General features: G+C 39.3%; 1 protein-coding gene and 1 long non-coding RNA gene across 29 annotated transcripts in view; one reads left to right on the top strand and one right to left on the bottom strand.

Moving 5' to 3' along the window:
• Positions 1–25,852, top strand: part of ADGRL2 (adhesion G protein-coupled receptor L2) — a 631,449-nt gene that overhangs the window by 332,399 nt on the left and 273,198 nt on the right. The window contains exon 1 of one of the 28 annotated variants that reach the window (XM_040470745.1): positions 18,009–18,173. The exons of the other annotated variants lie outside the window; for them this stretch is intronic. The gene's annotated coding sequence lies outside the window, so the exon portion shown is untranslated. Of the gene's footprint in view, positions 1–18,008; positions 18,174–25,852 lie in introns of those variants that run through there. 28 annotated transcript variants of the gene reach the window in all.
• LOC121027366 (uncharacterized) lies at positions 2,792–9,977 on the bottom strand. Its single transcript, XR_005788685.1, has 3 exons — positions 9,884–9,977; positions 6,366–6,506; positions 2,792–4,394 (listed from the first exon to the last, which is right to left on the bottom strand). It is a non-coding gene; the product is annotated as an uncharacterized LOC121027366 (long non-coding RNA).

The raw sequence follows: 25,852 nt of genomic DNA on the forward strand, positions 1-25,852 counted from the left end.
AATAAAGTGATTAGCTATTAGAAAACCTATCTGTATAGCAGATCCCTTTACAGCAAAAACAAAAACAAAAACAAAACAAAACTTAGCTAAGAGATGTCAATTTTTTTTTTTACTACAAACCAGTTAATAGGAGTTTAAACTTATTTTCAGGTATGTTGTTGTTTAGCAGCAAAAAAAAAAATCTAAAAATTTTTAAGAATTAAAAAAAATAAAATAAAATAGTTCGGTTTTAGAAAAAAGAAATGATTTCACTCAAAATGAAAGGCTCAAATTTGTCATAACACTCATTAGTCAAATGTGTGATTTACTTTGATTCAAAATTAACTTCAGGGTTTTCACAGGGAAATTTCATTAATACTACTTACACAATTATTACACTTACAGAAATGTGTGGAGAATACACTGGCTTTTATAAGACTCCGATTCTAATCCTGACGCGACTGTGTTCCAGTTGTGATACTAGACAACTGTCTCACCCTTCCTGAGTTCCATAAAAAATAATGATAAAACTCCCTATTATTTATGTCCCATTGTTACTGGGAGATTTGAATAAACTAACATATGGAAATGACTCATTACAGTTCCTGAAATATTTGAAGAGGAGGAACTGTTAACACCCTTTCTCCATAAGAGCACCACCATTGAGACAACTGTTCAACGTGACCTTCCTCTCCCATATTAGTTGTATCAGTTGTATTAGTCATCAAGTCCTTCATTTCTACCTCCTAAATATCTCTCGATTATATCTTTTTCATCTTCCCTTCCACTTCCCAAGTAAATCCCCTCATTCATTTCCTTATGCCTTGACTACAATAACGACCATGTAATTCACTCTTACCTACAGACTCAACCACTGCCAACCCATTCTTTATGCAGAATTCTTTCTAGTAGAATAAATATAATTATATTATTTTCTGCTTAAAACTATGACTTCCTGATGCCCATAAATAGAATTTAATTTCCCTAGAGTGAATTAAAAAAGGCATTTACAATTAGTTAGTTCAACATCATATTCTATTTATCACATACTCTATGTAATAAGGCCACTACACTATCCTTTTCCGTGGACTTCTATCTTTGCACTCACTGTTCCCCTTACCTGTGATGTATTTCCCACCCTCTGACAGTGGACAACTATTCATCTTTAAGACACAGCTGAAATGTCATCTCCCACATGTCACCTTCCCAGAGCACACAGGAAGAATTTATCATTCCTGCAGGACTTATTTCCATTATACCACACCATATTTTATTAATTGCTTGTTTACATGTCTGTCTCTACACTAGACTATGAGCTCCACTGCACAGCACAGAGCTAAGAATGTGGTAGATAATATTTGATAAATATTAACTGAATTAATGATTGAGGACAATAATAAAAAAAATTGATGTTACAATAGGTCTGCCCATGAACTAAAGTCCCAAATTTGCAAGTGCCTTTTTATTTTTACTATATATTTGTAGCTTCTGTCCACAGAGAAGTGGAATTGAGATCAGTATTTAGGGAAGTCAAAAAAAAAAAAAAACCACCTTTTGAGTCAATTATATTGATGTTACAAGCAAATGTATCTTTAGCCTAAATTGTCTCAAGTTTAAATGTCTCAATTTACTCTGCTTGTTTAGACACAGCATGAACACAGAGGTATTTTTGTTTTTCTTAGAAAAATACAAATTTTAGATAGCCTATTCTCTGCCTTTGCGTGCAGGCACAAAGGGAAGTGGGACATACGTGCAACAGCAAACTGACGTTTACATACGGATTCATCGCTGAGTCTCAAAGAGTTCTCATTCAGCACACTTTGCACCCTCGTTCCCCTTTCTACAAAAAAAAAAAAAAAAAAAAAAAAAAAAAAAAAGTACCTCTGCCCTGAAGTAAGTTGGTCTGAACAGTGACCCTTAATTTCTCTAGTCACCCAGGTTGCAAATTAATGAGGGGTTGCCAGTGTGTGACCACACTCCCCAGCAGCTGAGTATTCGAGTGATGGGCACTGGCCTGCCTTGAGGTTTTGAGTCCTGAAGTGCTGAAGGATGGAGGTCAGCACTGTGGAGTCTTAAAGCTGGTGGCAGCAGCAGCTCAGCCCACGTAGAGGCGATTTTCCGGGAGAATAGTCAACCATTCTGAGCATGGGCAGAATTCAAAGTTCCAAGGACCAGTGGCCACCATCGATTTGGGCTGAAAGTCTAGGCTTCAAACCTTGGTGTGGAAACAATGCTTACCTTGTGCTGAGATGAAAAACCATCCTTATCAACAATGGAGACAACAAATGTGTCTGGCAACCTTTTTCTTGGATCCGCACTGTTGGTGCCATTAAATTCATGAGTTTTCTAGTGTTCCTTCTGTACAGGGAGCTTCTATACTTTTTAATATTGTATAATTTTGTTCTGTTGGGTGAGGGTCTGAGTTCTTTAAGCTGCAAACTTAATTCTTCCCCAAACTGGTATTCTCCATGCAATTACCATAAACCAATACTGCAATCAAGGGTAGTCTTTAAAAAAATAAAAAGTACCTCTATCTTTAGGATGCTGTGGATTTTAATGAGAAGATTCAATGGCATTTCTTTCTTTCTTTCTTTCTTTCTTTCTTTCTTTCTTTCTTTCTTTCTTTCTTTCTTTCTTTCTTTCCTCTCCTCCTTTCCTCTCTTTCTCTTTCTCTCTCTCTCCCTTCCTCACTCCCCCTTCCTGTCTTCCTTCTTTTCCTTCCATCCTCCCCTCCCATCCTCCCCCTCTCTCCCTCTTTCTTCCTTCCTTCCTTCCTTCCTTCCTTCCTTCCTTCCTTCCTTCCTTCCTTCCTTTCGTCAAGACAATAAGATAGAAAAGTAAAATGCCAAGGTGTACAACAAGAGGAGTCCAGCTATAGTAATTAACTTCATTTTAGTGCCCAGCATAGTGCTGACAGTGAATAAATGTTCCTTGCTGGTGATGAAATGCTAAACATGAGAACCTGTGTTTCTGGTTCTACACTGTCTTAAAGCTGCTATTATTCAGCATTTATTAGATACCCACAGAGTATGAGGCATAAACATGACAAGTAGAAAACACACAGTCCCTAACCTCTAAATTACAAAAGACAGATGCACAGGAAAGTAGGTGGATCTTGAAATTGTTTCCAAATGGCTATTTGTAGGAGGATTTAGAGAGTAGGAAAACCAAAGGGAGGCAGGGTGGGGTGGACAGGACAGAGTGTTAGGAAATGGGAGGAGGAAGAGGAGTTAGTGTTTTCGTAAAAGGAGCAGGGTAGGAAGTCAGACCAATTTCCAGAAGCATAAGAGTAAACAGGAGAGATCCACTGGTGATACTGAAGAACCCAAGGGAACAAGGAGGGGAGAGGGTTTTTCTATCGGCTCCCCATGTCCTCTTTGCTAGTAGGGACACTTCCTCTAGCTTCTCTGATCGGCAATACGAGAAAAAGCATGATTATTTTAAAGTAAGACACTCCCATGCTAAATGAATGGTCTTGTCTTTACTAGCCTCAGTTTCCTCATCTTCAAAATGGAACAATAATACTTCAAAGAATTCACCTAAGAAGATGAAGCATGTAAATGCCCCATACTGGTGCCTTGTACCTCCTTTAGGAAGCAAATCCAGAGTTCTTGGAAACTTAGGCTAGTGTTCTAATCTCTGATCCCAATTTCCTGCTTTTTTTTTTTCTTTCTCCTGTGTGTCAAAAGGGGTAAGATATCTTTTAGAAAAGAAGATGAAATTTAAACAAGCAATATTGGTTAGTAAATATGTAGACAGGATTTATGTTAATGCTAAGGCTTCATTTCTAACTGAATTTTGGGCCGGTGAGATTTTTAACCTACTTAGTAATTTCTTTTTAGCAGTCAGATAGAGACCAAAAAAATCACAGTGGGAGCCTTGTAAAATGGCTCTTGGGGCCCTCAAGGGCATTCTCTCAGTCTTTTCATCAACAGAGCTGGTCTATATCGTAAGTCTTATTTATAAGGAGGCTTTCAGGCAATTTCACACTGCTTTTCTCTGATGCAGCCCCAAAAACATGTAAACCCAAGGGATTAGTAGCGACTTAAAGGGAAAATAGTGTAAAGTTACACCACGAACTGAGGCGGTGCAGCTGCCTTGATGCACTGTTCCCTTGGGCTCCTACAGTGAATGAAACTTATCTAAGTGGCCCAGTCCACTCCCACGCTGCCAGACCCGCGGCCCTTTGTTACAATGTGCACGAGAATTGCTCCATCTCAGGGGGCAGCCGAGTCTGTAATGACCTGCATTGTAGAAGCACACAGGAGTTCACTATCTAGGAATGAAGACTTAAATCTCCTTTTATATTTCTCTGTTGACAGTTGTAAGCAGGGCTGTGTAGTAAACAAAATGTTTATTCTGACAGCGTTGCTTTCATAGGCAGTTCAGATACATTTATCGAATAGGGCAGCAGTCTGAAATGGAAATGAAATGGGAAGACCAGCTGAGGACCATGGAGAAGTCTTGAAAAAGACTGACTATTCCCCAAATGCAACCATCATGAGGCTGGCATACTTACACTGATGATCTCATCCAACCAATAATTAATAAGTGTGAATTAGGCTAATGAAATCAGATAGAGTAATGAAAGGCAGCCTCCTACTTGTTAGCATTGCTATTTTCTTCATTATTTAACCTCTAACAGAAACTGAATCTGCTGCTCCAGGTCTAATTGAGCCTATTTGACTTCGATACAACTTTTTAAAAACTGTTCCAAAGAGCCTTTACGAAGGTATATAATTGTGACCATATTAAGAATCTACAGGACACATGCAACATCAGGAACATGGTTCAAATCAGAGCAACTGTAGGCATTTCCCGCTCCTTTGATAAGACTAAATTGCAAGTAAAGTAAATGATGAAGAGGGATTTTCTTTGAAGGCAAGGATTTTTAAAAGTCAGAGACACTCCATCCCCCAAATGACAGCTTCTTTAATTTTTGACACGCACAATTTAGTAAATAATTAAACTATAACCTTATCTCTCTCTCTGAGGGTAAGCACCATAGTATGATCTGGAAAAGTAATGGAGATCAAAACTGAGCTCTTTGGCCTACAAGGCGGAGTCAGGAAGACTTGACCTGGAAATGAAACGGGGAGATCACCTTCCGTGATGGGAATGTATGTGCTGCCACCGTATCCTCAATCTGCAAGAAAAGGGTGACTGTGAGTCTGATGTGATGTGGTTTCGATCTGAGGCTTCTCTTCCAAAGCAAGCTTGAGAATCTGCAAAACGAATCACGGGCAAAAGAAGCATGTGCTTCCCATTCTTCTTCCCATTAAGCGGCGTGCGGATAAGGGGCGCCCCGTGCAAACTGGAAGTGTTTGCAGACCACTCCAGTGACTTCACTTTTTCTCATGTCTTCCGTTTGAGCACAAAAGTGCCACAAGAGAGACAGGAAGTATGCATCTGTGACTAAGGGGTTAAACCCAGCAGGATGTGTGATAAAATTACAGTATATTTCCTATTTGATAATATTGGATCTATTTTGAGGTTACTTATCAGTTGGTTATTGTGCTAATAATTGCCATTAAAATTAATACTACATTTTGGGAATTAGGCAAAGAGCTAACAAGTTTGCTTTTACACAGAGCTTTCCAAAAGCAATCTGGGTAACTTGTTTCTGGAATGCAGCTGTGTAAGTTTTCATTAACATCTTGCAGGTGGAGCCTAATTTTAGTTCAGCCTTGAGGAGGGGGAATTGTTTTCCTCATGATAGGCTCGCACCACAACAGCAGCAAAGCAGGTGGGGCTTCACCAAGCACTTGTTTACTTTCCTGTTTTTAAAAAACAGATGATTCATGTCTTTAATCATACAGTTTCTACTTGATTTTAACATGTCTTTAACAGAATAGTCTGGAGTACATTTGACCTATAGTTACTCAAATGTGAAACAAAAGCAATGAAATGGAAAATGATAAGAAAATGAGCACTGAATCCTAAATATAGTGGAGGAGAAGCCAGTGAATGGAGTGAAGTAAAATTTAGAAATACATCTGTTTGGCTACAAAAGCATTTCAAAATGCAACCTTCCAGATTCTAGTTGGGCAATTTGAAGTTGGCTCAGTTAGAAAGTTCAGTTTTTTCCCCCCTGCCATTGAGAGGAGGAGACTATTAGGGAAAGGAAGCAGTTGCTGAGAAGAGGGGAGATGTGGGGTCAGAAAGGGCAACTGAGATGTGGATTGTTTTCTCTTCCAAGTTTCCCCCTCCCCCTGCCTTTGCATCTCAGGGAAGGACTGGCAATCAGCTTAAATTTTAGGTCCTTAGGTCCGAAGAAGAAACACTGTAAGGAATCAGAGAGTGATTAATGACAGTAATTTCTCTTTTAATTTGTTTAGGAAATATCTTAAGCTGTATGTTAGACTTCCAGGGCACAGACCCCATACCTTTGCTTTGTTTCATGTGTCCGAGCACAGTGAACCTACTGTGTGTGTTTCCTTGCATATTAGGACAGTGCAGTAGGGCCATAATACTGCTGCGTCTCCCAGGTCCTCTGGCTTAAACAAGTGCCTTTGAATTCTTCTGCCCTGTGGGGTGTGCAAGAAAATTCCATTACCTCCACAGAGAGGGGGCAGCTTCACGAGCTTCTTTCTTTCTATTCAGTCTCTTGGAATGGATGGAATTTGTGATTATGTTATATAGAAGTCTATTGTTCTGAACCTTAAAATAAAACTTTTTTTTTTTTTCTTAAAAGCCCTCTTCTGGACCCTGAAGGTCACCGTTCAAGGGCTTTACCTTTATAAAAGTTTTCAACCTGGGATACAGGTTTGTCCATGAATAAGCTTCAGAGTACTCATGAACAGAGTTTCTTGTGGTTTTTTTTTTTCTTTAGTAAATTTTTTGAATGTGCATTTTTGTCTCAGGAGATAGTCCGCAGCTTTTTTTGGATTCCCAAAAAGAACTTATAACCCCCAAAATCTTAAGAACTATTGCCTTATACAGAATATTTTCAAATAAATAGAAATATTTAATATAAAGGAAATACAGCAGTTTACTTGGGCTAATGATTTTAATGAAAATAGAGTACTTGTCAGCCCTCCTCATATAATGAATCTCAGTCTGAATCAGAACTAAGCTCACACTGTAAGTCTGCCTAGTTCCTTTCCCTGGGATATCATCATTCTTTCCTTATCTTTAACCTGTAACTCTGCTAAATGAGCATCTAAAAGGCTCTTAAAATTTTAAGATGTGCTTCTTTATTCAACATATATTTGTTAAGAGCCTATTACATTTAAGGTACTTCTATTTTTTTTTAATTTTGTTAATGTTTATTTATTATTGAGAGACAGAGAGACACAGAGCGTGAGCAGGAGAGGGGTAGAGAGAGGGGAAGACACAGAATCTGAAGTAGGTCTCAGGCTCTGAGCTGTCAGCACAGAGCCCGACATGTGGCTCGAACTCACAAACCACGAGATCATGACCTGAGCCAAAGTTAGTCAGTTAACCAACTGAGCCACCCAGGCGCCCCGTTTAAGGTACTTCTAGATTTCAGAAATATCCAAGTATCCCTCTTTAAGAAGTTCCGGGGGGATGGGGAGGCCATGTCTGGGTAGCTCAGTAGGTTAAGCTTAGGACTCTTGGTTTCAGCTCAGGTCATGATCTCACAGTTCATGGGGTCAAGCTCTGTAATGACAGTGTGGAGCCCACTTGGGATTCTCTCTCTCCCTCCCTCCCCCTTTCTCTCTCTGCCCCTCCCCAGCTTGTGCTCTCTCTCTCTCAAAATAAATTGGAAAAAAAAAAAAAAAGTCCCTGGACCTCTGGCCAAGACAATCTACTAAGAAAAGAAATTCAACCAACTGATATGTTTGTAAAAAGGGAAAACATGTAAGGCTTCAGATTTTCAAAGCATGTTGTATATCCTCCTTTTGAGATATAAACACAAGGGCTAAAAACAAATGACTGTGACCCTTTGACAAGAACCATACCACACCCAAACCTGTTTGTTCTGCCACCGCATTCCGCCCACTTGCAGATTTGGCTGGAGAGGGGTGCGAGTGGGTGACAGAACGCAGGGATGGAACTTTAGATGTGGCTCCCATGAGTGGAATGGGAGGAAGGGTCATCAAAAGGCAAGAAGGAACCAGCTTGTTTGAGATTTAGGCTGAGACACTATGTTTTACTGATTTGATCTTACAGATTCCCTAAAGCTCCATCAGAATGTGATTTTACAACTCCCTTGAGGATAGTCCCACCGGAGATTGCAGGGTGCCCTTCCAATTTCTCGATAAGACTCAATCTTTGGATGAGATCTAGCTGTTACTGTTTCTTCCATTCCCCGACATCTGAGACTCTTCTCACTCTGTCCCAAATTTTTCTTTGATTCCAACTGGTTCCCAGGAGTAGGAAGACAAAGAAAATGGGAAATGAGTTGATATGGAGAGGAATGGAGTTCTTCTAATTCTCTCTCACTATGACCCAGACTACCAATAACAAATGCCATAGATTTGATCTTCTCAATATTCCATTTGCTTTTAGCCTCATTCCTAATGTAAAATTCAGTGCCCAGCTTCTATTCATCATGAAATCCAGGACTATCTTGGAGAGGATGAAATGGAGTTGCAGCCCTATTTCCAGAAACTATAAAAGGTTGTTTGGACTATCTATACAGAAGGCTTAGTTTTTGAACATTCCTAGTTAAAAATCATAGAATTGGCAAGCTGCCGTCCTCATTTCTAGGTTTTTCATTTCTTTGTAAATTTTTCCTACACTCCTCTCTAGGCAAACCTACACTTTTCCTGCTGAGATTCCTTAAGTCATAGAGTAAAATGTCACCTACAGGAAACATGTGATTCATTTCACTCTTGCTGGTAGGTACATTCAGAATTCTACTTCAAGTGGGTTATTTCCCGTTTTTTAATCTAAACCTTACTGTGCTGCCTGCAGTGGAAGCCTCAACCACAGCTGCTGAAATAAAGTCTTTAGAGAAACACTTACAGGAGACCTGGTTGTTCTGGTGCTGCTTCTGAAGACGTTCCAATCAGCAGCAGGGTAAAATTTATGGGATGCTTACGAGATTTTTGGTTTCTTAAAAGGGCACACATGCCGCAGAGAATCTGAACATATTCTATGAAAATTGTACAGACGTCTCAACCAGCACAAGGACATGCACAGAAAATTTGAGAGGTCACTGTCTCGCAGGACCACACTCAAATCATCGTAGACAAATGAGATAAATCCTGTTTAAAGACTTAAAATGAAAGAAAGTGACTCTGTAACTTCAACTGGGGAGCCCTGCCCATATCTGAGTGTTATCTTTAGTTCTAGGATCCGTCTTTAGCATTTATTGGTACCAGCCCTGCTTGGTTTTTATTTATTTATTTTTTAGCCTACAAGTTGGGTAAGGATAAACAAAACTTTGGCCAAAAACTCTGTAAGTACATGAGGATCTCTACTTTGTAGAAAAGAAATAATAATTTAAAAATAGAGAATATTTTGATAGCTCATACCAATATGTGTGGGTAATGTCTACTCTTACTTTTCTTTTTTTAGATTTTTGATTATCCAGAGTTATATAGGCTGAGACGAAATGGCTTGCATATAGGTATTGTAATCAAATTGAAGGACATATTTTATTTTTCTGTTTTTTTAATGTTTATTTTTGAGAGAGAGGAAGAGAGGGAGTACGCACGTGCACAAGTGGGGGAGGGGGAGAGAGAGAGAGAGAGAGAGAGAGAGAGAGAGAGAGAGAGACAGGATCCAAAGAGGGCTCTGTGCTGACAGCAAAGAGGGCTCGAACTCAGGAACCATGAGCTCATGACCTGAACCGAAGTCAGAGGCTTAACTGACTGAGCCACCCAGGTGCCCCAGGACATATTTTAAAAGTGTTTATTATACTCCCCCTACTGCTGAAGGAAGAGCTGATACTCCATTAACTTGGATCAGGTGGGACAACCCAGGTACTCACCAATCTTCACCCAGAAGTCCACAGTGTTGGATCCACTCCTTTGATGCCAGGCTATGGTGGCCTGGTGTGCCATGCTCTCTTGTAGATTACTCTTAGGTTAAAATAAAGATGGGGAAGAGTAAGCGAGACACAAATTGGCTTGTTAGGAAAATGAGAATTGGTGGCATCATCATCATCATAATAATATGATATTTTCATTGCTATAGCACATTATAATTTTCCAAGTATTTATCTGTAAGGTGATTTGACCTTTCTAATCATCTTTTGAGGAATATAGAGCAAGTATTATTAACTCATTTCATAGAATAGGAAATTTAAATCAGGGGTTGTAGAGTGGTAACAGGCATTGTTTTTGCCAGTATAATATTTAATAAAACATTAAATTAGTTGTCCATACTTCCAAAATCAGAGATTTCACATTAAAAAAACCGGTACCTGACTTATCTAGGATAGTTGAGAGTTCTGCCACCACTGAACAATCCTGGGTCCATGTGCTCCATGACAACATAGTACACTATTTCCTGTTGCCTTATTTCCACTCTCCATACTCCTTCAGCTTTACTCACCAGGCCTTTCTAGGCATATGATTTTTGCACCCATAATGTAGAAAAACTTTTATAAGGCCATGTCTTGAAGCCATGACGGAGGGAGGCCTCAAGTGCAGCTCTACTGCTGCATTTTTTAAATCACAAAATGTTCACACCGGGACTGTCTGGCCACCGCCACCTTCTCTCCTCTACTCCGAGAACCTTCTGTTCCACTGAACTTCTCACACTTACGCAAGAGGCCAGGTGCCCCCACGACCCCATGTGGTTGGTGCTCTTCCTTATGTTTTTCATACTGCCTGCTTGCCACTCTCCCTCTCCTTACTTTATTCTAGTGTTCCACTCAAAGATCTCCTGTTCTCTGTTCTCTACAGCCATCTCAGAGCCCACCCGCAGCTTCCCACCTCTCTCCATCTCATTATTTATTCAGCCTCTCATTTATTCAATAAGCATCCGATGAGTAGATTAAAAAAGGAAAGAGTAGTAGTATGCCAATGCACTAGTCCACACTTGACTTCCTCTTCTTCCCAGGTCTATGTTGCAGTGAAAACATTACAGTTTCCTTCTCTGTTTCAACTGTGGCTCCGTTCACTTAATAATAAAGATTTTGGGAAGAATGATATTGAGCCACATCTATCACACGCACTGTGTTCGAATTTGGGCAACCTCTCTTCGAGGCGGGCCAACATAAAGCTTGTCGATTCAGTATTTTTAATATATTTATCAAGAACGCTCCTTGCTTGAGCAGAGTAACTCATGTTTCCTTACCACTTTAGTAAACGGGGAAAACATTAATTCAAACTGTGGAGAAGGCAGTATTCTGCTTTCCCCCAGCAGGAGGCAAATTGGTGCCTGGCAGGGAAAATTATGTGTCGAAAAATAATGCAGAAGAGATAAGGGCTAGCCCCAGTTATTGATTCATTACACAGATATTTTTTAACAGCTATTGTGTTTCAACACCAAGCTAGGCCCTGCAGATAAGTAGATATGTAAGTAAATAAGAGCCGTGGATCTTATGGGTGTATACAGGCATCTGAACAGGGTATAGGGGATACAAAGGAGACAGCAGTCAATGAAATCAACAAAATCCATAAATAAGTTGATCCTTGAGCTGCACCCCAACAGATACAGTATATTTTGCATTCACTTTGAATAGGATATTAACGGGTACATAAAGAAAGTGCACAGTAGATGCAGAATAAATATACAGTATACAGTCTCCACACGCTACTAGAGTTTCAGGTCTGGTTCAATTACTTGCTAAAAATGTGACCTCAGACAAGTTGCTTAACATCTCTGTGCTTCAGTTGCCCCCTCTTTTATTTCAACGTTTATTTATTTTTGGGACAGAGAGAGACAGAGCATGAACGGGCGAGGGGCAGAGAGAGAGGGAGACACAGAATCGGAAACAGGCTCCAGGCTCTGAGCCATCAGCCCAGAGCCCGACGCAGGGCTCGAACTCACAGACCGCGAGATCGTGACCTGGCTGAAGTCAGACGCTTAACCGACTGCGCCATCCAGGCGCCCCAGTTGCTCCCTCTTTTAAAAGGAGATGATAATGTTACCTACTTTATAAATCGTGGCAATAAGTGAGATAACGTATGTAAAATGTTTAGCACAATACCTGGCACATGGTAATAAAAAAGTTAGCTATTAGAATTATTAGAATGTGATACAGTATAAGCCCATATAATACATTGCTTTGAAATAGCCAGCATCAAAGAAAAGATCATATATTTCAAAGCTCTTATTAATGAAAACTTAGATAATTAAAACAAAAAAAGAAATCTAATATCTAATATGCCTTGCATCATTTATGTTTCAGTTTTACATTTTATTCTCACTCATCTTAGTTAATGAAACCAGACCAGGTCTCATTATTGCCCTTCTGCAACTAACTGTTCAGTATTCAGTTTCTTGAATTTTTCAGCAAGGTTCATCTTCCAGCTGTAATGCATTAGCATAATACTACTGTGCTGATGCCTCCAATACTGCCTATTTCCAAAGAGATACATTCTCAGCAACAAATTTTTTACTTTCAAACTGATTAAAAATTGCGAGTCGTTCTTTTTCTTTGTTACATACCCACACATATATCTATACATCTTTTTTCGTAATATAGTATATTAATTATTTTATACTCCCCATCAGAATTATTATTATTAAACATATTATTTTATTAAGAATATTTTATGAATATTAAAATAACATATAAATGTACACACACAATGTTCTTCTGAGAAAAAAACTGTCTTAAAAAGCCTTTATTTCCTCCCAATTCTTTGGTTATTCCCATTTAATTCAGACTAAACTGAGGCTTGAGTCTTGTCTAGATAGAGTAAAATAACATTTAAAAGGTTTTTCACATTGGAGGGCTCAACATTTTCTTTTTTTTAGTTTTTTTTTTATTAAAAAAAATTTTTTTTAACATTTACCTATCATAGAGAGACAGAGCATGAGCATGGGAGGGGCAGGGAGAGGGGGAGACACAGAATCCAAAGCAGACTCTAGGCTCTGAGCTGTCAGCTCTGGTAGAGCCTGATGCCGAGCTCAAACCCACAAACTGCAAGATCAAGACCTGAGCCTAAGCCAGACACTTAACTGACTGAGCCACCCAGGTGCCTCTAGGTTTATTTATTTTTATTTATTTTGAGAGAGAGAGAGAGAGAGAGAGAGAGAGAGAGAGAGCACGCGAGTGCACAAGCAGGGGAGGGCAGAGAGAGAAGGAGAGAGAGAATCCCAAGCAGGCTCCGCACTGTCAGCACAGAGCCTGATGCGCGGCTGGATCTCAGGAACCATGAGATCATGGCCTGAGCAAAAATCAAGAGTTGGATGCTTAGCCAACAGGAGCCACCCAGGCGCCCCATCTACATTCTCTTGATAACATACTTTCCTTTCATTCTGTGCTTACCTACCAGAAATAATCTTAGGCCTTTCTATGTAGTAAAAAAATATATACTATTCTATGAAAGAATTAATTCAGCTTTTAAAAATACAGTGTAATAATGGGATGCCTCGGTGGCTCAGTTGGTTAAGTGACCTCCTTCAGCTCAGGTCATGATCTTATGATTTGGGAGTTCGAGCCCTATATCTGGCTCTCTGGCTCACTGCTGTCAGTGCAGAGTCCACTTCAGATCCTCTCTCCCCTTCTCTCTCTGCCCCTCCCCTGCTAGTGTGTGCGTGCTTTCTCAAAAATAAACATGAAAAAAAAAAACCACAGTGTAATAAAAGTACAGTTAAGGAAAGTTATATCGGTAGAATATTATAAGAGATCAGGGCTTTATTATTTTCTAATATCCACTCAAACTGAAATAATAAACATTACCAAATAGAGTCTCTTCCCTCTTTCAAAGGCATTTTTTATTTTACAAAATTGGGATGATCTCCTACCTGGAAGCAAAGTACCCTGTCCTGTATTATCGTTTCCATATCACCTCTTGGGCTAGCACAGGGAAGTTTGAGATTTGCGTGAGAGCAGCTTCAGAATTGCTTCCCTGTCTGTGTTCCTCTGTTGTGTTCCAGGCCCTCTGCCATGCTCTTGGGCAGCACCTGGCACCATTGCCCTTTTCGTATCTTTTCCCTTCTTCTCATGTCCAAGGCTTATGTCCCAGACTGATACACTGTTCATTATTTATTATAGAGAAATCGAGCCTTCCCTTTATCCAGTGTTGCCCATCAGGCTATGCCCAGAAGGACCTTGACTTTCTCAACTTGAGCGTCTCATCCAGATTTATCTGTTGTTTTTTTTTCCCTTAACAAAAGAACCATTCATGTGTGATAGAAGTGTTGCTCCTGCCAAAAAGGCAAGTAATAGTGGTCTTCTTTCTTTTTTATAAAACAAGATTATAAGGCTTCTTTTCCTCTCCATTCTGTTGATTTTTTAAAAAAATATATTAAAAAGTGTGTTCTATGTGTAAAACTGGGTGCAGAACAATTCAATCTTTACTTTCAATAACTCACATTACAGGAAATGAATCCCAGGAATCTGAAGCAGATAGCTACATACATATGTTTTGGTGTCCTCAGGATAGAAAGAACTTCACATGTGTTCATGGAATCTCTGCCAATTATTTCTGAGGTATTTGGAGAATGAGGCGGAATCAAGAAAACTGAAGATGAGGCGGCACCTGGGTGGCTCAGTCAGTTAAACATCAGACTCTTGATTTCAGCTCAGGTCATGATGAGATCACGTTCCAAGTGTGGCTCTGCACTAACAGTGCTGAGCCCACTCTCTCTCCACCTCTCTCTCTGCCTCTCCACCCCTGCGCATGCACATATGCACACACACACACACACACACACACACACACACACACTCTCTCTCTCTCTCTCTCTCTGTCTCTCTCTCTCTCAAAATAAATAAATAAATATTAAAAAAAAAATACAAATGCCTGGGTGGCTCAGTCAGTTCAGTGTCCAACTCTTGAGTTTGGCTCAGATCATGATCTCATGGTTTGTGGGTTTGAGCCCCACATTGGGCTTTATCCTCACAGTGCAGAGTCTGCTTGGGATTCTCTCTCTCTCTCTCTCTCTCTCTCTCTCTCTCTCTCTCTCCCCCCCTTCCCTGATCACACTCGCGCTCTCTCTCTCTCTCTCTCTCTCTGTCTCTTTCAAAAGAAATAAATACACTTAAAAGAAACAAAAATATATATAAATTATTAAAAATAAATAAACAAACAAAAGAAAACTGAAGATGAGTCTATGGTAATCTGATTTTATTTCAGAGGAAAGAAAAGTTCTGAGAACGGGAAACCAACGATTTTGACATCAGTCCCTAGCAAAATTTGGACAAAATTATTAAAGTAAAAATGAACAATTTGAGAAAATGTTAGCGACTGTTAAGGATCATTATGAGTTCACTAAGAACAAAGTAGCCCTAGGTAAACTAAATTACTTTTACCCTTGAAAAAAAAAAAAGGATAACTTAATTTTGGCAAGTCTTTTAATCAAAAGGCTCATATATTCCTAGAAGATAAGTTGGAGCTCCTTTACAGTATAGTTAAAAAGTTTCCAAAAATGGCAGCATTAACTCTTTAAGAGTGATTAGGAATGAATTTTGGAGTCAGAGCTTTGGTGGTTCAAACTGAAATCTATCAGCTATGTAAATTTGGGCAAATTGCATAAACTTCCTGAACCTTATTATCGTCAACTGTAATGAAGGATTAAAACTATCTGTGCCACAAAGATGATGTGCTTCTTAAATGACATAATGTATATGAAATGCTTTTTACCTATCTTTAAATAAGTACTCAATAAAAATGATAGATATTATATTTTATTCTCATTAGCTAAGCATGATTGAGTCAATTGAGTCAATCTAAAAATAGATCTCTGAGAATTGTACTATCACTTATTTATTTATTTATTTATTTAGGCCAGTGATTTGAAAGAAAACATGGAAGGCATAATAATTATATTGACAGTCCCCTGGCTATGCTGTGAGCTTTTTCAGGAAAGTGACCATGGCTCATGGCTTTGGGTACTGTCGCTGCCTGACATAGTGCCTGACCCATAATAGCCACACAGCTTTCCAAGAATGATACAAAATAAAATATGGTAACTAAGACATTGGATAACAAAATCAGGATTCAAAATGCCACAAATAATTACAACAATGGGCCAGTACCAAAAATGAGCTCTAATATCGATGAATATAAAGTCCACTATTTCCATGCAAAGAACACGTTGCAAGAGACTGGACCAGACAGAATTTGGTGTGAAAAATATTTAGACATTTTAGTTTTGTAAAAGTTCAACAACTAACAATATGCTAATGATACCAACCTCTCCTCAGAGTGCATTTCCTGCCTTCATAAAACTCTGAATTATTAGAAATAGAGTACAGAACAAGGCAGGCATCAGTACCCACGTACTTTGCATAATTAGACCACTTCTCAAGTAATGCATTCAGTTCTGCTGCCACATTTAGAAGAGACATGGACAAACTGGAATCTATCCAATATGGTGAGAAACCTTAAAAGCCATCTCATATTAGAATGATTAAAGGAATGTTCAGACTGAAAAAAGAGTAGACTTAGGGAAAAATGATAGCCATTTTTCAAATAGTTGAATAACTTTCATGTGGAATAGGGATTAAATTTATCCTCAAAGTTTCATGAGGCTTCAGAAAAAAATCATACCAAAGAATAGACAATTCAGGGAGATATTGGTCAAAAATGAGGAAGATCTCTATCTAAAATCAGAATGGATTGTCTTAGACTTAGTAATGCATTCTCTTCAAAATCATTTAATTTAATTGTATTTAGAAAATGTTACCATTCACATTCATATGTCAACCTTGTATAAGCCCTGTATAAAAAGGAACTCCTCAAGAATCTGCAGGTTAGTTACATCACTTACAGTGTCCATATACACACTTCTAAATGTACGACTAAATATTTACTTAGCAAAACTCTATTCAATATCATTATGTACATGTCAGTTTTGTGCTAGCTGTTGGGCAAGTTGAGGAAAAGACAATATTATATAAGGAATTTTTGCTTTGGGTAGGATATCGGGCCAAACTTTGATATTTGAGTTTACATCAACCCCCTTCCCCTTCAAAAAAGAAGAGTTTGCTTGATTTAAATGTCAGTGAAAAAATTAATATCCCACCACTTCCAGAGTACATTGATAAAATGGGTAGAAAATGTAAGTCAAAGACACGCCATTTACATGTATTTAGCTCCATTATTTTCTAAACTTTGTTCTGATCGTGTTGTACTTACAATGATTAATAAAACAAATAATTTGGCATGTTTCAAAAATCTTATCTTACCACTTGCAAACTTGAATTCCATTTATACATATACCTATAAAGAGACATATAGTCTATCAACTTTTTAAAATACCACCATTAATAAAAAAAAATTGAGTACCAACTGTCTACTAGTCCCTAAGTTGTGAAAGATCCCCTTTTCCTAAGAAGTTTACAGAACATTTCTCCTATTATCGTTCTCCCATAAGAAGAACTAAAAGAATCATAACTACCAGATGTATTTGATTTGCTATCAGAAAGTTTAAGAGCAAAAAGTTACAACATATTCAGTCATGTTCATTTTAATTGTTTGGGGAACTCCAATTTCCTTTGCCTTTTGTTTTCCAAGTGCTTGCTTTCAAAAAAAAAAAGGTTAAAATATAGTAATTCTCTATGCTTATAAAAGCTATATTTTAGGGAATGAACATGAAAACAAATCTATTTTTGTTCCATGGTTAATGAGAAGAGGATGGTTTCTAAAAAGGACACAAACAGAAAGCAGTAGAACTGCCTCGTCCTGCTCAGTGCAGCCCAATCCTGATTCAGCAAATAGGTATTTGCCAGTAGCAATGAGCATTGTGTACTACAATGACGATGCTGCTTAACTCGATACTGTTCCCACACCTCTGTTAGTCGAACCCAGTGCGTGGGTAACTCATGAAGTCACTGGGTACCTGAGCGAAATTTTGAAAGCAATGGAGGTTATGAGGGTTTAGGGACAGGTGGAACTGGCTACATGATCACAGCCACGCCCACCTCTTAAACTGCACTTGGCAACGAAATTCATGCCAATATGACACCTGTCTGCGTAGGAAATTCATGACGAGACAGAAGGGCAGGCTTCGGATCACAATAATAGTGACTGTGATCTCCCCAGAAGCCTCTCCGGGAAAAACTCAATACTCCTTCCTCACTTGTACGCCAACTGGAATTTGAAGGGAGCTTGCTAACTGAGGTTCTGTGTGGACCCAGAAGTACAACTGATAAGGTAAGGGCAATTATCTCTTGGTTTGATCACTAGAGATTGATTATAAAGGGTTTCCCTGCTCCATCTTCCCGTTCAAATGTAGATTACTGGGGCAATCTCCTTGGCAGTGTATTTCAGGGTCTTGAACTTGAGAGATAGAACTGTTTGGTGCCTGCTCTAAAAAAGAGACATCCAGCCCCTGCTATAGTTAACTGTGCAGTTTCTGGCTAATGGGATACAGAGAAATGAGGACGATGGTGAGCAGTGGTTGAGTGTTAAGGAGTGATTTCAGAGGAATGTGTCAAAGCAGCTCATCTCCCGGGGCCCTACATGACAATGCTTTTTAGTAGCCACCTGTATTCAGAGATTTAAATTTATGAAAAGAGAATCATAATGATATCTTAATTGCTCTAAGGATGTCTTTTCAAGGGAATTGTCACAGATACAGTTCCTTCAGAGGAACTGAGAAACCAGAGGGTGACGGTTTTATTACGGAAGAGCTGAGGAAAGCCTCTGCCCTAGAAGTTAACGTTTATGGATCTCTTTGGCAAATAATAGTCTCCATTGCAATACTGCTGTGTTTGATGAGGATTCAAAAAGTCTTAATCAAATCTAGCAGTCATTCCTGCTTCTTTCTCTTCTAATCTTCCTGATCCTGAATTATGAGATCCTTATCTATTAAAATAAAACACCATTTGTTAAAGCCTTTTCAAAATTAAGACAAAAACCATCAAAACTAATTGTGTGCTAGTATCAAACAAACACATTTTTTAAGTTTGATGAATTGTTTGTAAGCACTAATCAAGTGGGTGGAGTCATAAAAGAGGGAGGGAACCAACTGAAACAATATATGTAATTTGTTTGCATTATTATTTGAGATAATTACAAAGCAAGCGTTCAAAAGCTGTTCTTTATCTTTATACCAGAAGGGAGAAAAATAGGGAGGAGAGGAAAAGCACAAGAACACCCAGCCATTGTCAGCTGCAATCTAAAATATTGCCGGATTCACAGTTGTCGAACATTAGCATTACTAAGAATGCCAGGGACAGAAGTGTCACGTTGAATGTAGAGTGATGACTTCATAGGAAGGCAGAGCTGAGGATATGACCAGTTTGCAGTTACAGAGAAATCAGCTTTAATTAATTTGAGTGCCAGCTCTGTGTATAATTACACAGCATGAGAGTTTGCATGCAAATGCGGAAATGCTGATTGTTCAAATACTTGCACTTGCTCATTAATACGTTGGGACTAAGCAGGGCTGGCAAGCAGACAGGGTAGAGCGCACACAGTGCCTGCAGGCTAATTTGTATTATACTGTAGTTAGCAAACAGATTTCAGATGTTTCTCCTTTCTTTAAATAATAAGCACAAAAATATGTGTGTCATTTTCATCTGTGACATACCTTGTTTTCTTCTTGATTAAAATAAAATGTTTGGGGTTTTTAAAAAAAACTGCCGGTACACTGAACATTGCTATAATGTCGATTCGTAACTATTATACCCGTTACAGGTTCTATTTCACATTTATGTAATTATCCAAAATGGACATTTTTCATAATTGGTGAAGCTATACTCAGAAAAGGTAAATTTATAATTAAATCCCAGAAGGAATAAAACAATGGTCACAGTAGAATTATCTACTTGTCTGCTAGTATCTACTATCTTCTGGCCAGCTTCAGCTAGGGCTACAGGCTTCAGGTCAAGGACTGCTTTCTTTAGGAAAGCAGCTAACCCTAAAATGGACTGAGGTGAGATTTTTCCAATCTGGCCACTGAATCTTTTAGCAGAGATCAATTTCAACCAAATTCCCAACTTCCCTGACAATGCCTCAGGGAAAAATCCTCTTAAATCACAACCTCAGGAATATGTGATACTTTCTTTAAAAAAATAGTATAAGAGGGGCGCCTGGGTGGCTCAGTCAGTTAAGCGTTCGACTTTGGCTTAGGTCATGATCTTGCGGTTCGTGGGTTCGAGCCCCGTATCTGGCTCTGTGCTGATGGCTTAGAGCCTAGATCCTGCTTCAGATTCTGTGTCTGCCTCTCTTTTTGCCCCTCCCCCTCTCACGTTCTGTACCTTTCTCTCTCAACAATGAATAAACGTTAAAAAAATAAAAAGAAAATAGTGTAAGAAAATAAGGAATTTGCCAAAGTTCCATAAAACCTAGTACTACTACGGATGCTACCTATTTCCTTGGCAATATTTCATGCCTTTCAATTCTACAAATATTTATGGAGCGCCTCTTTCTGTCAGACATCATGAAGCAGAGGATATACAACAGTAAGCAAGATAGACAAGCAAGATAGTCCCGGCATTTGCCATCTCTCTTCTCTCAGGAGTTGTACAAAGGAACCTAACTCAGTTTCCCTGGGAAATATATGCTATTAGCAGTTATTACCTTGGAGAAGCCCACATTGCTGAAACCTGAGTCAATGGCTTTCCATAAACACAATTCTCATGGCCTTTCTGGGAGACTAACTCCCTCTGTGACTTTTCTTTGACCCTATTGTGTAAGATAAAGGGAGCTGCCTCTGCCCCCAGGGCTGAATGGACACTGTGAAGAATATGCCAAACAGTCTATCAGGCAAGTCCCAAAGTCTATCTGTATAACAATAGATTGAAGAGGAAGGCTGTCAATATCTTTTCTGAAAGTCTACATCTGTGAGAATAGTCATTTTTCAAAGAAGAAAGTTGGACACAGCGCATGAATGGATATAGGACAATTCATGCCATTTCATCTGGCCAAAAGTAAGCAGTCAACTCAGTATATGACATGCTGGGGAACACAGACTAGAGTGTTCATCAGTATGACCCTTCCTCCCTTCCTAAAAAGTCTGTTCAAATATCCCACTGCCAAAGACTTCCTACAGCTATGTATGATGAAAAAAGGTGAGAGTAAAAATATTCACACACAAGACTGGGACCCCCACTTCACTTTCAGCGAGGTCATAAACCTCTCATCTTACATATAAAAAATACGCAAGGAAGGAAGAAAGGAGAAAATCCAGTAGCGCAAGAATCCAAGGGTATCTCCATGATGTATCCATGGTAATTTGGAAACAGCAGTTTTTACGGACTATGAATTCCAAATACCCTGAGCTCAAACACCTTTTCCTCAAAACTCCATCATGATCAGATACCCACAATCAGAAAGCAAAAATCAGATACCCACAATCAGAAAGGAAAAAAATAATAAGCCAAAAATAAACTTCCAAAATATGTATGCATTCAGAAAATTCTATCTGCTGGCACCAAAATATTAAATGTACAGTAAAACCTTGGTTTGCAAGCATAAGTAGTTCCAGAAACATGCTTATCATCCAAAGCACTCATATATCAAAGCAAATTTTAAGAACAATTGGCTCAGTTGTGATCATGTGATGTTTAGCATCATGTACTACTCATATTGCAAGACATCACTCATTTATCAAGTTAAAATTTGTTAGAAATGTTTGCTTATCTTGTAGAACACTTGTAGAACAAGTTACTCGCAATCCAAGATTTTACTGTGTATGTATTTGGGATGTGGATATATTGATATCTTTACCAAGGAGAGCAAAAGAAAACAAATCTTAGAGGATGTTGTCTTCAGAAAATGACTTCTAGTGTGGGGTTGTGATAACATATGAAAAGACCTATATTCATGGGCAATGTAAGTAATTTATGGGGTAGGAAGGAAGGAGAATAAATGTGTAGAGAAGAAAAAAGATTTACTATGGAAATGAAAGGTGTTCAGGAAATATGAGGAAGCTCTAGCTTGTAACACTCATCAAGAAAGCTTGCGACCTAGTACAGAAAGCACAACGCACCAGGGTGATTCAGAATGGTCTACTGTGCTGATTATTGCACAGTGAGAACCATAGATAGGCTTCCAGCAGCTAATGATTCAGCAATGGTTAGATCAACAAGAACTGTTTCCACAGATTCATAGGTGCAGAATATGTACTTCAAGGGCATGAGAAGAATGAAGGTGATAATAACTAGAATTAGAGTATGTGTGGAATTTTTATTCAAAAAGTGAAAAGAAAGAAGTAAGGCAAGAACATTTTTTTAGGAAGTGGAGATTTGACCATACTTGCTGGGGGAAAAAAGAGCTGGTGGAACAGGAAACATTGAAAGTACAAGGGGAAATGTGTCCTTAATGGGGCAGGAACTGGGGAGAGTCCAGGTTCTTATGCTACCTATAGAGATTTAAAAAACAAAACAAAACAAAACAAAACAAAACAAAGCAAAAAAAAATCTCACTCCAAGAAAAAGAGGAAAAGAAGATGGTGACCGATGGTGGAGGTGAAGGAGATTGGGAGACTATGTGCCAGATGCCTCTGATCTAGTGAAGACATTAGTGAGATCATCCCCTAAGAAGGCATAGGAAAGGATGGACGTGACAATGACTTTACTTTCTTACTGGGGAAAAAAAAAAAAAAGGTAGAGCAAAATAATTGACAATGAAATTAGGTGAGGAAACGAAAGACAATGGAGACATGGGAATGGGTCATTGTAAAAGCTTCACGTTAACTCACCCCAAGGTAAAGTGAGTAATGGGACTGGACTTGTGATTAGTCTATAAGTTTACATTCTCCAATATCAGTACACTTACAATGGCTGTTTACAGTGCAGCACTCTTGTATTCCACAATGAGAGGGGAACTTTGGGCAAGATGCCTGCACATAAAGTAGAGGAGACAATTTATGTGCAAAAGAGCTTAGTCTTTGGGGAGAAACATACCATCTCTCTGGGGCTTCCCTTTCCCTCTGCTCTCCTGCATCCTTGCTGGTGACAGTCAATGAATTTATTTAACAGAGGAGAAAAAAAATCTGTATGGGGCTGCCTAGGTCTCCCTTTATCATAGCACTTTTTACCTACATAACCCACATTCCTGTTGGCTCACCCTCCTGGGTTCAGGCACTAAAATTAGGGCAGCGACTTCTAAAAACCTATGTTTAATACAGTACTCGTGTATCACGTGGCAAAGAGAGAGAGGGCCCCAATGGTCTAGCTCTCTGCTTGATGGTCTGGAATTACCATTAACATTTCAGGGCAAGTGCCTCCTTAGGCTCAGCTGGCTGTTCCAGTTTTCCTGCCAGAAGACAGAAGCACAGCGCATCAGTCATTGAGCAGCTGCCAATGGACACAGGGCATCCCCTGGGAGTGGCAGGCCTGGGTGGTATAACAGGGGCACGGAGCATTCTGAGATTCCTGGAGAGATTGCTGGTTGTGGTATGTGGATGTCTGGGCCCCCAAGGACCAGGTAGCACTCAGGAGGCAAAGGAACAATACAAACATTGTCTCAGAACACTTCCAGCCAGCCACTAGCTGCTTGTCTCAATTTCCTTTCTGTCTGGGCCTCTTTCCCTGCCTTCTGTTATCCTCTTGCCAAGCTTTCCCAGACCCCAAATCTAAGGGTCTGGTTGACCAGGGAAAAGAGTTTGTAGCGTGTAACAAAGAGGGAATGTTGAAGGTTTTTAAATAAAATAATGATACTAAACCCAACCCTCCAATCAAAGACTTTTTCAGGGTCTACTTTCTGTCAGTCACTGCAATGTATGTAGGAGATTTAAAGACAGACATAACAGGCCCTTTACGTATGGAGCTCACTATCAAATGAGAAGACAAACCTGTTTGACTAGAATACTTAATGATATAGAGGCACCAACAAGGGAGAGATTTCTTCTGCAGGAAAAGAAAAATATTAGCAAAGCAAATGACTGAAGCAATTGCACTTAGATAAGGAAATGTATATTAACAGGAAAAAAAACCCCTCTGTTTCAAGGAGATTTTTCTGGCAGCAACATACAAAGTGGTTTGGATGCAGAAGAGTCTAAAGATCATTTATGAGGCTATCAGGATAATCTATAGGATGGATGAAAAAGAAGGTAGAAATGGCAACAATATCTCAGAGGAAGTATTGACAGGGTTTTACAAATTATCATGGAAATGAACAGGAAAGTGGTCATACTTGACTTTGAGATTTCAAATATTGGTGATGACATTTAAAAAAAAGAAACATGAGGGGCGTCTAGGTGGCTCAGTGGGTTCTTGGTTTTGGCTCAGGTCATGATTCCACGGTTCGTGAGTTCAAGCCCTGCATGGGGTTCTTTGCTGACAGTGTGCAGTCTGCTTGGGATTCTCTCTCTCCCTCTCTCTCTACCCCTCCCCTGCTCATGCACACACTCTCTCAATCTCTCTCTCACTTTCAAAATAAATAAATAAAAGCTTAAAAAAAAGGAGATATGAGGAGGATACGGAAATGTGAGAGGGAAGATACTAAATTCACTTTGGATGTAATGAATTTTTAAGGTGCCAGAACCTATCTTTGTAGAGAAGAGAGGTGTACAGATGGACACATGTGTCCAGCACTCTGAGGATATGACAGAGCTATGGGGGGAGGGGAGGGTCACCCTCAGTCAAGGCCCAACTGGTAGATAAGATTGTCAGGAAGGAGAGAGAAGAGGGCTGAGAAACAAACTTTTAGATCACGTATATGAAAGCCTGAAGAGGGAGACAAAAGTTTCAGCCACACAGTTGGGGGGAAAAAAACAACTAGGAATGTCCATTGAGAAAGGGTGGAAAGTTTCCGAAAGAAGGGAATGGTCAGGTGAAAAGGAGGAGATACAGACGAGGAAGATGAAATACGAGAAATCTGGATGTCACAATGAGTTAGTCATTGATGACCAATAGGAGAGAGGTTTCAGTGAAACTATGGGAAGAGAAATCCTATTGCTAAGTGATAACTTCTTACCGAACATCTTCAATGTATCTGAATATTGAAACTAAAGTAAAGCATTAAGCTTTCTAGGAGTTTGTTCTTAAATGAGAGGAAGAAGAGATAAGGATAAGAGCTATCTCAAAGAGCCAGGCAAGTGACACCAGTTCAACTTGGTTGACTGCACCATTTTACCCAACCAGAGGCCTTTAGTAATTCTGGTTTCTCTCAAGCTCTTACTTCCTGTTGTCAGGTGAAGGTGGGTGGCAGTTAATGGGGAAAAGCTGATGATGTTCAAAGATGACTAAGGCTGTAAAAGACAATCAGGCTTTTCCTATAATTCATGCTTAGGAATTAAAAGAATCCACCACCACCACCCCCTATGTGTGTGTGTGTGTGTGTGTGTGTGTGTGTGTGTGTGTGTGTGTGTGTGCACACACACACACACACACACACACACACACACACACACACACAAGAAAGTCATCTCTACTCCACCAACCTGTCCTTGGTTTATTTTATCTTTTTGAGCACAGTTTACCCTCATAGATGTGTGTGCTTATCTTTTGTGGCAAGACCATTTGAAAGGACCTTGATAACATCCCTTTCATTTAAAGATGTGTTCTTCAGGTACTAGTGATTTCTAAAGGCTACAGAATTCTCAGAATAGTTTGGTTCTCCAACTAGCAAATTCAGTGGTTAAGTCTCCCTGTCTTATTATGTTTAGTTTAAGAAATACACTAAACTAGCAGCGCCTGGATGTCTCAGTCAGTTAAGCCTCTGACTTTAGCTCAGGTCATGATCTCCCAGTTCGTGAGTTTGAGCCCTGCGTCGGGCTCTGTGCTGACAGCTCAGAGCCTGGAGCCTGCTTTGGATTCTGTGTCTCCCTTTCTCTCTGCCCCTCCCCTACTCACGCCCTGTCTCTCTCCCTCTCAAAAATGAATAAACGTTAAGAGAAAGAAAGAAAGAAAGAAAGAAAGAAAGAAAGAAAGAAAGAAAGA

Source organism: Herpailurus yagouaroundi, unplaced genomic scaffold (assembly GCF_014898765.1).
Source record: "Herpailurus yagouaroundi ecotype Mexico unplaced genomic scaffold, PumYag 77, whole genome shotgun sequence".
Taxonomy (NCBI): Eukaryota; Metazoa; Chordata; class Mammalia; order Carnivora; family Felidae; genus Herpailurus; species Herpailurus yagouaroundi.